Source organism: Aquarana catesbeiana, linkage group LG11, assembly GCF_042186555.1.
Source record: "Aquarana catesbeiana isolate 2022-GZ linkage group LG11, ASM4218655v1, whole genome shotgun sequence".
NCBI lineage: Eukaryota > Metazoa > Chordata > Amphibia > Anura > Ranidae > Aquarana > Aquarana catesbeiana.
The window spans coordinates 30,090,287-30,106,877 of record NC_133334.1 but is presented as its reverse complement, the minus strand read 5'-3'; the positions used below and the strand labels follow the sequence as shown (position 1 = coordinate 30,106,877).

General features: G+C 47.8%; 1 long non-coding RNA gene across 1 annotated transcript in view; it reads left to right on the top strand.

Annotated features, from left to right (window-relative positions):
- Positions 1-780: 780 nt before the first annotated feature.
- The window catches only part of LOC141112943 (uncharacterized), a 51,131-nt gene continuing 35,320 nt past the window's right edge, over positions 781-16,591 (top strand). The window contains exon 1 of the long non-coding RNA XR_012236664.1: positions 781-915. This is a non-coding gene — a long non-coding RNA (uncharacterized lncRNA). The remainder of the gene's footprint in view (positions 916-16,591) is intronic.

The window sequence follows — 16,591 nt, the reverse complement described above, 5'->3', positions numbered from 1 at the left end:
GCAAGGGAACATATGGACACCGGAAGTGACGTTCTGAGTACGAGCTCGTGCTCGTTTTGTTTTACTCTGCTCTGAAATGTTTTATGTGAGTACCGCAACATAATATGGTTTTTAAATAAATGTGATATTTTAAACATACTTCACTATTGGGGCTTCCTGTTTCTCCTTCTTCTCATACTGCCCTGAGAGGCAAAGCTTGTGGATGTAGCAGAAAAACATACAAGTTGCCAATGCTGAGTTTGTTTGCTTCCTTGAAAGTAATAAGGATAAACATCCTTATATATAAAATTCACAAAGTGCATCCACATAAAAGTGCAATCCTTATATAAAATGCTGAAAGTGCATCATGCATGAATATAGACCTAATTAATAAGTGCAAATCCTGTGACAATCAAGTGTCCAAACAAAATACGATCAGTAGATTCAAACTGAAACAAAGAAGTGCAAGAAAACAGTGTCCATGAATTAAGTGTTCATCAAGCTTCTCCTGAAAAGTGTCCAAATCACAACAAGCTGGATGTGCTCTCCCGTGATCCCCCACTTGTGCTTGCGCTCACCTCTATTTGTGTGACACGGTAGTTAAACAGTGTCAAAACACACATTGGGGCCACTCCTGGGCTCACTCAGCATGCAATGATGTATGTCCAATCCTCACAGGTAAAACATCATTCATAAAAGAGAAAAAGAAAGCTCCATGGTGTAATATAGTATTCGGCACAGGGATCACGTGCCTTCCTCTGGGGGATATCCCCCAGAGGAAGGCACGTGATCCCTGTGCCGAATACGCGTTGGGGAGGGGTAGGACGGAGCTGTCAGCAGGGAAGGAGAGGAATATACACCACACCGCACGCCATACGAGCCACTGCTAAACGAAATACACCTGTATAGTTTGGTGCACTGTAGCACCTGCATACTGTGAGTACCCTCCTGGAGGAACTTCTTTTACTTTAAATAAATCCCTTACTATATTACACCATGGAGCTCTCTTTTTCTCTTTTATGAATGATGTTTTACCTGTGAGGATTGGACATACATCATTGCATCCTGAGTGAGCCCAGGAGTGGCCCTGATGCGTGTTTTGACACTGTTTAACTACCGTGTCACACGAATAGAGGTGAGCGCAAGCACAAGTGGGGGATCACGGGAGAGCACATTCAGCTTGTTGTGATTTGGACACTTTTCAGGAGAAGCTTGATGAACACTTAATTCATGGACACTGTTTTCTTGCACTTCTTTGTTTCAGTTTGAATCTACTGATCGTATTTTGTTTGGACACTTGATTGTCACAGGATTTGCACTTATTAATTAGGTCTATATTCATGCATGATGCACTTTCAGCATTTTATATAAGGATTGCACTTTTATGTGGATGCACTTTGTGAATTTTATATATAAGGATTGCACATTATATATATATATATATTTTTACATGTATGTTTTTATTAGCATACTAATTATGTTTTAACATTTTTGCACAATTAGTTTATATTTTATATTCAGTTTATATATATTCATATTTTTTTTCAATTCACATTTTTAGCGCGAGCACAATTGATTTTATTTATAATCAAATGCACGGAATGAAACGTGGTGAAGTGTTTGCTGCTTTAAATATAGTTGTTTTACTCCTTAGAGGCATTGGTCCACTTGTGGCTCGCAAAAACCCCACCTGTTTGTAAGGATAAACATCCGGAGGTACCGTTTGAAGGATATAGCACCGTGTATTTCACCCGATTATTACTAATGCTGTTTACCTTACAGCAGTGAGGTAAGGAGCCAGCGCACCTGTAGGTGTGAGCACACGGAAGATAAAACCACCCAGTCACTGTGTCACTATTGTTTGAAGCAACACAGCACCCTAATCACCAGCACCCTTTCCTGAAGACTTTTTAATATTTATCTCATTCATCTAATTTTTACATTAATTTGTATACTTCATTTTCTTCACATTCGATTATATGGTCTATCACATGAACTTTATGGACTCTTCCTGTATGTCTGTATAGTAGTTTTTTTGTGATCACAGTATATTTGGAATTTTGGATATTTTACTGTATCTACTTTTATATCGATTTTTTTGCCCGTTTAGCACTTTATTGATCACATTAGCACTTTATTCATTTGGTGCTTGGAGGTAGGTAGAGGCAGAGGCAAGGGATGGCGCTCAGAGGTTGGGTGGGGGCGGAAACATGGGTTGACTCAGAAAGGGGGAGTGCTTGGAGGTGAATAGAGGTGGATGCAAGGGATGGTGCTCGGAGGTGGCTAGAGGCGGCGGCAAAGGATGGTGATTGGAGGTGGATAGAGGCGGAGGCAAAGGACGTTGCTGGAAGGTGGGTAGAGGTGGAGGCAAGGGACGGTGCTCAGAGGTGGGTAGAGGCGGAGGCAAAGGACGGTGCTCAGAGGTGGATAGGAGCGGAGGCAAGGGACGTTGCTCGGAGGTGGGTAGAGGCGGAGGCAAGGGACGGTGCTCGGAGGTGGGTAGAGGCGGAGGCAAAGGACGGTACTCAGAGGTGGATAGAGGCGGAGGCAAGGGATGTTGCTTGGAGGTGGGTAGAGGCGGAGGCAAGGGACGGTGCTTGGAGGTGGGTAGAAGCGGAGGCAAAGGATTGTGCTCGGAGGTGGGTAGAGGCTGAGGCAAGGGACGAGTGCTCATCGGTGAGTAGAAGCGGAGGCAAGGAATGGTGCTCAGAGGTGGGTAGAGGCTGAGGCAGAAGACGGTGCTCGGAGGTGGATAGAGGGGGAGGCAAGGAACGGTGCTCGGAGGTGGGTAGAGGCTGAGGCAAGAGACGGTGCTCGGAGGTGGGTAGAGGCTGAGGCAAGAGACGGTGCTCGGAGGTGGATAGAGACGGAGGCAAGGGATGATGCTCAGAGGTGGGTAGAGGCTGAGGCAAGAGACGGTGCTCGGAGGTTGGATAGAGGGGGAGGCAAGGAACGGTGCTCGGAGGTGGGTAGAGGCTGAGGCAAGAGACGGTCCTCGGAGGTGCATAGAGACGGAGGCAAGGGACGGTGTTCAGAGGTGGGTAGAGGCGGAGGCAAGGGACGGCGCTCAGAGGTGGGTAGAGTTGGAGGCAAGGGACGGTGCTCAGAGGTCGGGAGGGGGCGGAGACATGGGCTGACTCAGAAAGGGAGAGTTCCTGTGCTTATTTTCTGAGAAAGAAAAGCCCTGGTGGTATTGAAAACATAACAAGCCAGAGACTTACTGACCACTGACCACCCACCAGGCGCCACCTATTACTAAAGTATTCCTTTTTGGGAGGACTGGTCTTTGCATGTAAAAAAAAGATATTTCTATAATTTTATTACACAGAAAGAATGTTCTAATAGTGAGAAAACATTAGATTCATATAACTATTGGGGCTTCCTGTTTCTCCTTCTTCTCATACTGCCCTGAGAGGCAAAGCTTGTGGATGTAGCAGAAAAACATACAAGTTGCCAATGCTGAGTTTGTTTGCTTCCTTGAAAGTAATAAGGATAAACATCCGGAGGTACCGTTTGAAGGATATAGCACCGTGTATTTCACCCGATTATTACTAATGCTGTTTACCTTACAGCAGTGAGGTAAGGAGCCAGCGCACCTGTAGGTGTGAGCACGCCGAAGATAAAACCACCCAGTCACTGTGTCACTATTGTTTGAAGCAACACAGCACCCTAATCACCAACACCCTTTCCTGAAGACTTTTTAATATTTATCTCATTCATCTAATTTTTACATTAATTTGTATAATTCCTTTTCTTCACATTCGATTATATGGTCTATCACATGAACTTTATGGACTCTTCCTGTATGTCTGTATAGTAGTTTTTTTGTGATCACAGTCTATTTGGAATTTTGGATATTTTACTGTATCTACTTTTATATCGATTTTTTTGCACATTTAGCACTTTATTGATCACATTAGCACTATATTTATTTGGTGCTTGGAGGTAGGTAGAGGCGGAGGCAAGGGATGGCGCTCAGAGGTTGGGTGGGGGCGGAGACATGGGTTGACTCAGAAAGGGGGAGTGCTTGGAGGTGAATAGAGGCGGATGCAAGGGACGGTGCTGGAAGGTGGGTAGAGGCAGAGGCAAGGGACGGTGCTCAGAGGTGGGTAGAGGCAGGGGCAAGGGACAGTGCTCGGAGGTGGGTAGAGGCAGAGGCAAAGGACAGTGCTCAGAGGTGGACAGAGGTGGAGGCAAGGGACGTTGCTCGGAGGTGGGTAGAGGCGGAGGCAAGGGACGGTGCTCGGAGGTGGGTAGAGGTGGAGGCAAAGGACGGTGCTCAGAGGTGGATAGAGGCTGTCAGGTTCCACACTTACCAGACAGGTGAGTCCACGTGGGCAGAGGGTAGGCTCCCTTACGCGTCCGATTCGGGGCCCCTGGTAGAGCAGACAGGAGGCCCGCGAGTGCGGAGTGGTATGAGAGCCTGAGGTAAAGTCCTGGAGCACAGTGGTCTGGCAAGCAACCGGTAGAGCTTGAGACTTGGTGGAGCAGATGCAGAGCAGGAGTTAGTCAGACTTGGTCATACACAGGCAAAGGTCGGCAACGGGCTGGCAGCAACGGTACAAGGGAGCAGGCAGAAGCGAGGTCAGACAAGCCGGGGTCGGGTACAGGCAGCAATCAAGGGAGGTCCAAAGGTAGCCGGGTCACAACAGGTAAACACTACGGAGGCACAGGAACACGGGATGATCACGGGACAAGACACGGAGCTGTTTGATCAGGCAGCACTGGGTCAGTGCAGAGGCAGGATTCAAATAGGCTGATTGGCGCCAAAACGCCGCGCACGTGCGCGCGCCGATTCGCCAAAGCGCGCCGCGCACCCGCGCGCGCCCGAGCGCGCCCCCGGAACCAGCATGCACGCCCACACCACCAGACATGTCAAAGGCAGCGCCCACAGGCGGACGCGCGCTAACGCGAACGCGCGCTAGCGCGAACGCGCGTACGCACAAACGCCCGGACGCCACCCCGCACGCCACGGCCGGTGAGCCCAGGCACGCCGGTGCCCAGAGGGACACGCGCCCCAGCACGCACAGGGACACGAACGCCAACGCGCCCCGGCGCGCACCGGCGCCCAACCAGGTAACCTCTCTGACAGTGCCCCCTCCTCAAGGGCAGACTCCGGATGCCCAGCTGGGCCATCTTCGAGGCATGAGAGGTTTTGAAGGACTGCAGGAGTTCTCTGGCGTGTAAATTGCTTTCCGGCTCCCACGAATTATCTTCGGGTCCATAGCCTTTCCATTTTACTAGATATTGCACCTGATTGTGCCTTCTTCTACAATCTAGAATTGCTTCCACTTCGAACTCCTCTTCGCCATTCACCACAATAGGTTTGGGTGGACCAATGTTGCGACCAGAAAAGAAATTAGGAGTGACTGGCTTCAGGAGAGATACGTGGAACACTGGATGTATCCTCAGAGAATTAGGAAGGTCAAGTTCGTAGGCCACGTTGTTGATCTTCCTTTTTATCCGGAAGGGGCCCAGGTATTTGGGGCCCAGTTTCTTGGATGGGCAGGCCAACTTGAGATTAGCGGTAGACAGCCAGACAGAATTGCCAGGTTCAAGAACAAGTTCCCCCCGTCTCTTCCTATCAAAGATTTTCTTATAATCTTCCTGAGCCTTGGTCATGGTCTCCTGCAGCAATTTATTGTTGCTAGAGAAAAAGTCCAAAGTTTGGGATACTGCAGGAACAGGGCATTCAGGGACTGATCCGGGCAAGAAGGATGGATGGAAACCGTAGTTGGCAAAAAACGGAGACTGGTTCGTAGCTGAATGTAGGGAGTTATTGTAGGAGAACTCCGCGATGGGAAGCAGGGAGGCCCAATCGTCCTGGGAAAAGGCAGAAAAACAGCGGATGTATTGCTCCAAAGTCTGGTTCGTCCTCTCGGTTTGCCCATTTGACTGAGTGTGGTAAGCCGAAGAGAATGACAGCTCGATCTCGAGCGCGCCACAAAGGGCCTTCCAGAATCTGGAGGTGAACTGAACGCCCCTGTCCGAGACTATGTTGGTCGGGACTCCATGCAGCCTGACGATCTCCTTTATGAAGATGGAAGCGGTCTCCATGGCTGAAGGGGTACCCTTCATGGGGAGGAAGTGGGCCATTTTAGACAGCCTGTCAACCACTACAAAAATGGACGAAAAACCTTCTGAAGGTGGAAGCTCAACAATGAAGTCCATTGATATCATGGTCCATGGCCTCTCTGGGACTGGCAATGGCCTCAACAGGCCCCATGCTCTTGTCCGGCTAGTCTTGTTTCTGGCACACGTGTTACAGGACTCCACATAGTCCTTGCAATCCTTAGTAAGACATGGCCACCAAAAGGTGCGTTGGACGAGGTCGGTTGTTTTTCGAGTGCCGAAGTGGCCAGCCAGTTTATGATCATGACATAAACTTAACACCTGTACCTTTAACTCCTCAGGGACCACAATCTTATTCTTGAACCAGAACAGTCCATCCTTGGTACAAGACTCGGCAGGTGGAGACATTCCCATGGAGGCGCGTCTGATTCGGGAAATTAGATCCTCCTGAAGGATTAGGAAATTTCCAGAGGGAAGGATAGTATCCGGGGACACGGTTCTTTCGGAATCGAGGAACATCCGGGAGAGAGCATCAGGTTTAACATTCTTGGATCCGGGCCTGAACGTAATGTGGAAAATAAATCTGGAAAAAAAAAGTGCCCATCTGGCCTGCCGGGGTCTCAATCTTTTGGCTGTCCTTAGATATTCCAAGTTCTTATGATCTGTGTAGATCAATATGGGGTGTGCTGCGCCTTCCAGAAGGTAACGCCATTCCTCCAAAGCCGCTTTAATGGCCAAAAGCTCCCGATCACCCACGTCGTAGTTTTTCTCGGAGAGAGAAAGTTTGCGTGAGAAGAATCCCACAGGGTACAGCAGTGATTTGGCACCCTGTCTCTGTGAAAGCACAGCTCCGACTGCAACCTCAGACGCATCCACCTCCAGGACGAAGGGCAAGGCAGGGTTGGGATGCTTAAGGATAGTGGCCGAGGTGAATAGTGCCTTGAGTTTTTCAAAGGCCCTTTGTGCCTCAGGTGTCCAGCGGAATCGGCATCCTTGTTTAGTAAGCTCTGTGATGGGAGTTATGATTGCAGAAAATCCTTTAATAAATTTCCTATAGAAATTGGCGAAGCCAATAAAGCGTTGTACTCCTTTTTTGTCGGTCGGTGCAGGCCAATCCAGAATAGCGGATACTTTTTGTGGATCCATTTTGATGCCATCGGGGGAAATAATCAGGCCCAGGAACTGGATAGATTGGAGCTCGAATTCACACTTCTCAAGTTTGGCGTACAGTCCGTGCTGTCTGAGCCGGGAAAGTACATTTCGTACATGCTTACGGTGTTCCATCAGGGAGGCCGAGAAAACCAAGATATCATCCAGGTAGACGATGACATAAAGATCCAATAAGTCGTGAAAGACATCGTTGATGAAATGCTGGAATGTCGCCGGTGCATTGCACAGACCAAAAGGCATGACGAGGTACTCGTAATGTCCGAATCGAGTACGAAAGGCCGTCTTCCACTCGTCTCCTTCTCTTATGCGGATCAAATTATAGGCTCCACGGAGGTCAAGCTTGGTAAAAACGGTAGCCGATCCCAGTCTCTGGAATAGTTCAGGAACCAAGGGTAGCGGGTATCTGTTTTTAATGGTAATTTTATTGAGCTCCCGATAGTCAATGCAAGGACGTAAGGAGTGATCCTTCTTTTCCACGAAGAAGATACCTGCCCCAGCTGGAGACGTGGAAGGACGGATGAACCCTTTCTTCAGGTTCTCGTCTATATAAGTCTTCAGGGTGCCTAACTCCTGCTCGGTTAGAGGGAAGATCCTCCCAAAGGGGACTTCGGTACCTGGTAAGAGTTCAATTGGGCAGTCATAAGGCCTATGAACTGGAAGGGTTTCTGCTCCTTTTTTACTGAACACGTCCAGGAAATCCCGGTAGGGTTCGGGAAGATCTTGGCAGGGCTTAGCTTCAGAGTCTATGCGCAGGCACTGGGAGGGAGTTAATGGGATCCCCCGTAAACAATTTTGTCTGCAATATTCCGAGGAAAACTGAATCTTGCCTGTAGACCAGTTGATACTGGGATTATGGGCCTGTAGCCAAGGTATTCCTAGGATGACTGGGAAGAGAGGCGAGGAAATGACATCTAGGCGTAAAAGTTCCTGATGTTCCGGGCCAATGGTGGCCAACAGAGGAACCGTTTCTTGGGTGACGGGTCCGGAGCGGAGGGTGGAGCCATCCGCTAAGAAAACTGCCAGTCCTTGAGCTTTAGTCTGAGTGGGGATATGATGGGTTTCGACAAAGGTCCGGTCAATGAAACCACTACAAGCTCCAGAGTCAATGATGACCGGTACTGGGATGCTCCTTCCAGGTAACTGCAATACAATGGAGAAAGTTAAATGGTTACCGGCACTAGGTAGGACAGGTGCACACAGAGAAGAAGATGGCAGACACTTACGTCTCTTGTTTGGGCACACTCTTGCAAAGTGACCAGACTCCCCACAGTACAGGCACAGATTGAGTGTGCGCCTGCGTGTCTTCTCCTCAGAAGTCAGAGAGGGACGGAGCAGTCCCAACTGCATGGGCTCTGGGGCCTCCGGGCCCGGGGTAGAAGAGACCAGCGGAGCTTGGTTTAGGGCACAAGGAGCCCTAGGCAGCATCCAGGTAAGGCGTGGGTGATTAACAGACCTCTCAGAGCGTCTCTCCCTGAGGCGACGGTCTATCTGGATGGACAGGTTAATTAACTCTTCCAGTGTCTGCGGTATCCCCACTCGTGCCAGTTCGTCTTTTAACGGATCTGACAACCCCAGCCGGTATTGGTGACGCAAGGCTGCGTCGTTCCAGTTCGTATCCGAGCTCCAACGCCTAAACTCCACGGCGTAATCTTCAGCAGCTCTGCGACCTTGTTGAAGGGCATGTAAGGCGGCTTCTGCCGTGGTTGTTAGCTGGGGGTCCTCATACAGCTGAGACATAGCTAGGAAGAAGGCATCTAGGGAATCAAGAGATTGGGCCTTCTGCTCCAATAGGCGGTGGGCCCAGGTTTGAGGCTCTCCGATCAAAAGGGATATGACGAACCCCACTTTAGTAGCTTCCAGGGAGAATGTTCGAGGCTGCAAAGCGAAGTAGAGCTCGCATGCGTTGCGAAACGCTCGGAACTTACTGCGTGCTCCGGAGAATTTTTCGGGTGTGGGCACCCTGGGCTCTGGTGGTAGCATTACTACAGAAGGTGCTGAGGCAGGGTTGGCGGAGACTGCCCCTGGTGGAGAAGCTGAAAGGGCCTGGACCTGTCCTTCCAATCTGGTATAGCCTTCCTGTAGGCTTTTAACGGCTTGAGTAAGGCCCGCTAGGTGCCTACACAGTTCATCCATGGGGGAGGCCCCCTGCCCGGACTCAGTCATGGCTGCCTGATACTGTCAGGTTCCACACTTACCAGACAGGTGAGTCCACGTGGGCAGAGGGTAGGCTCCCTTACGCGTCCGATTCGGGGCCCCTGGTAGAGCAGACAGGAGGCCCGCGAGTGCGGAGTGGTATGAGAGCCTGAGGTAAAGTCCTGGAGCACAGTGGTCTGGCAAGCAACCGGTAGAGCTTGAGACTTGGTGGAGCAGATGCAGAGCAGGAGTTAGTCAGACTTGGTCATACACAGGCAAAGGTCGGCAACGGGCTGGCAGCAACGGTACAAGGGAGCAGGCAGAAGCGAGGTCAGACAAGCCGGGGTCGGGTACAGGCAGCAATCAAGGGAGGTCCAAAGGTAGCCGGGTCACAACAGGTAAACACTACGGAGGCACAGGAACACGGGATGATCACGGGACAAGACACGGAGCTGTTTGATCAGGCAGCACTGGGTCAGTGCAGAGGCAGGATTCAAATAGGCTGATTGGCGCCAAAACGCCGCGCACGTGCGCGCGCCGATTCGCCAAAGCGCGCCGCGCACCCGCGCGCGCCCGAGCGCGCCCCCGGAACCAGCATGCACGCCCACACCACCAGACATGTCAAAGGCAGCGCCCACAGGCGGACGCGCGCTAACGCGAACGCGCGCTAGCGCGAACGCGCGTACGCACAAACGCCCGGACGCCACCCCGCACGCCACGGCCGGTGAGCCCAGGCACGCCGGTGCCCAGAGGGACACGCGCCCCAGCACGCACAGGGACACGAACGCCAACGCGCCCCGGCGCGCACCGGCGCCCAACCAGGTAACCTCTCTGACAGAGGCGGAGGCAAGGGACGTTGCTTGGAGGTGGGTAGAGGCAGAGGCAAGGGACGGTGCTCGGAGGTGGGTAGAGGCGGAGGCAAGAGACGGTGCTTGGAGGTGGGTAGAAGCGGAGGCAAAGGAGTGTGCTCGGAGGTGGGTAGAGGCTGAGGCAAGGGACGAGTGCTCCTCAGTGAGTAGAAGCGGAGGCAAGGAATGGTGCTCAGAGGTGGGTAGAGGCTGAGGCAAGAGACGGTGCTCGGAGGTGGATAGAGACGGAGGCAAGGGATGGTGCTCAGAGGTGGGTAGAGGCTGAGGCAAGAGACGGTGCTCAGAGGTGGATAGAGGGGGAGGCAAGGAACGGTGCTTGGAGGTGGGTAGAGGCTGAGGCAAGAGACGGTGCTCGGAGGTGCATAGAGACGGAGGCAAGGGACGGTGCTCAGAGGTGGGTAGAGGTGGAGGCAAGTGACGGCGCTCGGAGGTGGGTAGAGTTGGAGGCAAGGGACGGTGCTCAGAGGTCGGGAGGGGGCGGAGACATGGGCTGACTCAGAAAGGGAGAGTTCCTGTGCTTATTTTCTGAGAAAGAAAAGCCCTGGTGGTATTGAAAACATAACAAGCCAGAGACTTACTGACCACCCACCAGGCGCCACCTATTACTAGGTCTTTGCATATAAAAAAAAGATATTTCTATAATTTTATTACACAGAAAGAATGTTCTAATAGTAAGAAAACATTAGATTCATATAACTTACAGAATTATTAGTGGTTACACTGATGCAATACTGGAAAGCAAAACATGCTCTGGTCTTAAAATGGTTAAGCATGGAACCTTATATCTAGAATAAGTGTTCATATGTAAGGAATGCGGTTCAACAGGCTGGTGTCCTTGGTTGGGTTATGTCATGAGGCTGTGTCCATAGATGACTCATCACCGCTCCTCAACCCTTTGCCTTTGTGTAAATACATATTAGTTCTACATTACTATTTCATTGAACGCCAGCCTCTTTCTCTCTGTGGGATAGTCCCCCTTTTACATAGTTTAGAGGCTGGAAATCCATCCAGTATGTGTGATTTTTATTCGCTCATAATTTCGATATTCCTGTATATTCTGCTTCCCGAGGAAGGCAACGAAAAGGTTTTTTTTTTAAGTTGTTGACCCTCTCAGCTAATACCACTTCCTAGGGGAGGACATTCCACATTTTTACTACTCTAACAGTAAAGAACCTTTTCCACAATCTAAGTTTAAACCTCCTTTCTTCTAACCACATGGCTGCATGCCCTCTTCAGGGACCTTAGCGTAAACAGTTTATTATAATTATTAGAGTCACTTTTGATACATTTGTACATTGTCATCATATCCCCTCGTAAGGTTAGGTCCCTTTCACACAGGGTGGACTCTGTCACGCAGATCCGCCTGCTCAGCGGGGGGATCTCTCCGCTGATCCCCACTGAGCAGGTGGATGACAGGTCCGCGTGTTATCTGCTTATGCAGGAATGGTATGCAGCCAAGATCCTCATAGCTGAGGTCCTCCATCCCACATATTAATTTTGTTGCCCTTCGCTGGGCCATTTCTAATTTAACAACATCTTTCCTGAGGTTGGTGACCAAAACTGCATATTCAAGATGAGGCTGACCCATTGTTTTGTAAAGGGGTAGAACTATGGATTTATCTCTGGAATGTATGCTCATTTTATTGCATGACAGTATTTCGCTAGCTTTGTTAGCTGCAGCTTGGCAATTTTATGCTATTGCTGGGACTGCGATCCAAGAGGACCCCTATCCTTTTCCATTCTTCCAGGGAAGCCCTTCCTAATGTGTATTTTTGGCACCCAAGTGTATAACTTTACATTTCTTAATACTGAACCTCATCTACCATGTAGCTGCCCAACCCCTTAATTGAGGTCTTCCTGTAATGGTGCTACATCCTGTGCCAAAATGATTTTCCTGCATAATTTGGTATCATCAGCAAAGATTAAAATTAAACTGTTAGCATTATCAAAGTACTCAGGGCATGTGATGTACAGTTGTGCTCATAAGTTTACATACCCTGGAAGAATATATGATTTCCTTGCCATTTTTCAGAGAATATGAATGATAACACAAAAACTTTTCTTTCACTCATGGTTAGTGTTTGGCTGAAGCCATTTATTATCAGTCAACTGTGTTTACTCTTTTTAAATCATAATCACAACAGAAACTACCCAAATGACCCTGATCAAAAGTTTACATACCCCAGTTCTTAATACCGTGTATTGCCCCCTTTAACATCAATGATAGCTTGAAGTTTTTTGTGGTATTTGTGGATGAGGCTCTTTATCTTCTCAGATGGTAAAGCTGCCCATTCCTCTTGGTAAAAAGCCTCCAGTTCCTGTAAATTCTTGGGCTGTCTTGCATGAACGGCACGTTTGAGATCTCCCCAGAGTGGCTCAATGATATTGAGGTCAGGAGACTGAGATGGCCCCTCCAGAACCTTCACTTTATTCTGCTGTAGCCAATGACAGATCGACTTTGCCTTGTGTTTTAGATCATTGTCATGTTGGAATGTCCAAGTACGTCCCATGCGCAGCTTCTTGGCTGATGAATGCAAATGTTCCTCCAGTATTTTTTGATAACATACTGCATTCATCTTGCCATCAATTTTGACCAAATTTCCTGTGCCTTTGTAGCTCACATATACCCAAAACATCAGCGATCCACTTCTTGGGGTCAACCAATGCCATCTACTCCAGAATATGGAATAGGTTCACAAGCTTTGCAGCTGGATGCCAGCTTGACCCTAGCGACCCAAATGTATCTCAAATCTTGTCTCTCCTGCAATCCGTATTGGATTTGGAGCTCAGTTCGCTTAACCGCTTGCCGACCACCTCATGCAGATATACTGCAGCAAAGGGACTCGTACAGGCAGAATCACGTACCTGTACGTTTCCCTTTAAGAGGCGGCCAGTGGGCGCGCGTGGCAAGCTCCATGAGTTGGGTCGCGGGTCCCGCGGATTCGATCGCCACGGGGATACCCGCGATCGCCTCACGGGGAGGAAGAACAGGGAGATGCTAATGTAAACAAGCACCGTTCTGCCTAGTGACACTGTCACTGATCTCTGCTCCGAGTCATCGGAGCAGAGATCAGTGACGTGTCACACACAGCCACGCCCCTCACAGTTAGAAACACGCCCCTAGGACACACTAAACCCCTACACTGCCACCTAGTGGTTAACCCCTTCACTGCCAATGTCATTTACACAGGAATCAGTGCATTTGTATAGCACTGATTGCTGTATAAATGACAATGGTCCCAAAAATCCGATGTGTCCGCCATAATGTCGCAGTCACAAAAAAAATCGCTGATCGCCGCCATTTAAAAAAAAAAAAATTTATAATTAAAAATGCCATAAAACTAACCCCAATTTTGTAAACAATATAACTTTTGCGCAAACCGATCAATAAACGCTTATTGCGATTTTTTTACCAAAAATATGTAGAAGAATACGTATCGGCCTAAACTGAGGAAAAAAATAGTTTTTTTATATATTTTTTGGGCTTATTTATTATAGCAAAAAGTAAAAAATAATGCGTTTTTTTTTAAATTGTCTTTTTTTGTTTATAGCGCAAAAAATAAAAAGCGCAGGGGGGGGATCAAATACCACCAAAAGAAAGCTCTATTTGTGGGAAAAAAAGGATGTCAATTTTGTTTGGGAGCCACGTCACACGACCGTGCAATTGTCAGTTAAAGCGACGCAGTGCCAAATCGCAAAAAGTGCTCTGGTCAGGAAGGGGGTAAATTCTTCCGGGGCTGAAGTGGTTAAGGTGCAAATTTCAGCCATCTCGGCTTTTACCCAAAAGAAATGGGCAGCAAACCTGCTGGTGGAGCATTTCATGAGAGCGGTACTTAGACTACGTCCTCCCAAGAGAAATAGGTTCCCTCAATGGGACCTGGCAGTAGTTCTCAACCTTCTAGCAAACCCTCCTCGTACTCCAAAAGAAGACTGTTCATTATGGGATATCACCTTAGAAACGGCTTTCCTATTAGCCATAACTTCAGGGGGAAGGGTGTCGAACTCCAAGAATTGGGGGCAGCAGAACCTTATTCCATGTTCTTCTCAGACAGGGTTGTGCTGAGACCATTGAATCATTTTGGTGTCCTTTTATGAAACTGAGATCAGCGGCGATCCCGAGTCTCACCGCTGATCTCAGCTCATTACCAGTTTATGAAACTGAGATAATCAGCGGAGAACATGTTCTCCGCTGATTATCTCAGCACAGTGAGAATTTGTAACTGACTGTCACAGAAACGGCCAGTTTATGAAGGTGCGATCTCAGCACCTCACTGGCGATCTGTGACAGAATTCTCACTTTCTGATTCACCATTTCAGAAGTGGAGAATCAGAGTGAGAAGACTGAAACTGGCTGAGTAATCTGGAGAAAGCAAGAAGTCTTTTGACTTCTTTCTTTCACCAAACAGTCATAGTACATCTTCCCCACCATTACACACCCCAAAACCAGCAGGATAGGAATTTATAGTGTGTATATATATATATATGTGTATAGATAGATAGATAGATAGATAGATAGATAGATAGATAGATAGATAGATAGATAGATAGATAGATAGATAGATATAGACTATATCTATCTATAGATATATCTATATATAGATACATCTATTATATATATTTTTACATATATATATATAATCTATATATAGATATAGATAGATATATAGCTATATATAGATATATATATCTATATATAGATATATATAGATATATATAGATATATATAGATATATATATCTATATATTTTTTTAGATGTTCACGTCTCTGGCTGGGTTCACACTTGTGCGATGCGTGAACCAGCGTGATTCCTGTGCGGGTTTTCACATCGCACCTACATTGACATCTGCACACCACTGCGGGTATCAATGTAAAGTTAATGACACCCCCAGATCATTTCACAGATCGCAGTGCGAACTATGTAATGGTGCAGGAATCGGATCGCATGGGTGTTCACACCCATGCGATCCGATTCCAGTGCGGACCAAATAAAGGGTCCTGTACCATTTTGGTGCAAATGCAATATGATTTAGGGCCAGTTCCCACTGCTGCGGTGTCCGAGATCGGATGTGATTCGCACCGCACTGCAGTGCAAAATCACATCCGATCTCTGTGCGATGCGATATCAGCCATACAGATAGTATTGCTAAATTTGCATTGCACTCGGACCAAACTCTTACAGGACCCTTTTTTTGGTCCACAGCAGAATCGGATCGCATGGATGTTCACACCCATGCGATTCGATTACTGTCCGAGTTTGCAGATCACACTGCGATATGCGAACTGATTTGGGGGTGTTGTTAACTTTTAGGCCCAGTTCACACTTGTGCGATGCCGGACATCGCACAGGCATCGCATGTATTTCGCAGCACACTGCCATTCACATTACATGCAATGTCTGTGCGGTACGATATCAGCTGTACAGATAGTATGGCTGATATCGCACCGCATTTGGTGCAAACACGCACAGGACCCTTTTTTCTGTTTGGACCAGAATCGGATCGCATGGGTGTTCACACATATGCGATCCGATTCATGTCCGGACTGTCAGTTCGCAGTGCGATATGCAAGCTGAACTGGGGGTGTCATTAACAATGTACTGACACTCCCCAGCGATTCGCATATGGCAGTGTGAACTGACATGCGAGTCGGTGCGATGCGGGAACCCGCAGTGGATTCGCAGTGTTCTCGCATTGCACCAGTTTATCAATTTTTATGTTTATCAATTATGAAATATATTTTATTTTAATTTATTAATAAATATTTATACTTGTATACTTTATTAAAATTATTTTTTTAATGATTATAAATGTATTTTGCATTTATATGAATGGTGTATAGCTGCATTACATATGTGCATTACATTCATTTACTATACGCCATTCACATTTAAATAGGGACATGTATGATCTTTAAATATTGATAAAAACAATGTTTTTTTTATAATTAGGTTAATGTATATTGTGTAGGGGGAATTTAACTTTATTATTTTATTAATATGTTGGGGAATAATGTGTGCTGATTTGTGTTACACTTTGTATTTTATGGTTCCTCATACTGTAATCCCGCTATATCACTTGAGATTATAGTGAGAGGAGCCATTCTCAGGAGTTCCCGGCGTTTGTAGATCGCTCCTCAACTCAACATGAGAAGCGATCTACACACTTTCATAAACAGGCACTCAGAGGAGAGCGATCTCCTCTGAGAATGCCTGAGAACTGAAAAGCGGTATTTTGAGCTCCGGAAGGTTTTACCCCCTTCATGACTGGGCCTTTTTTTCGCAATTTAGCTCTGCGCTACGTTAACTGGTAATTGCGCGGCCATGCAATGCTGTACCCAAATTTGTTTTTGTTTTTCCACACAAATAGAT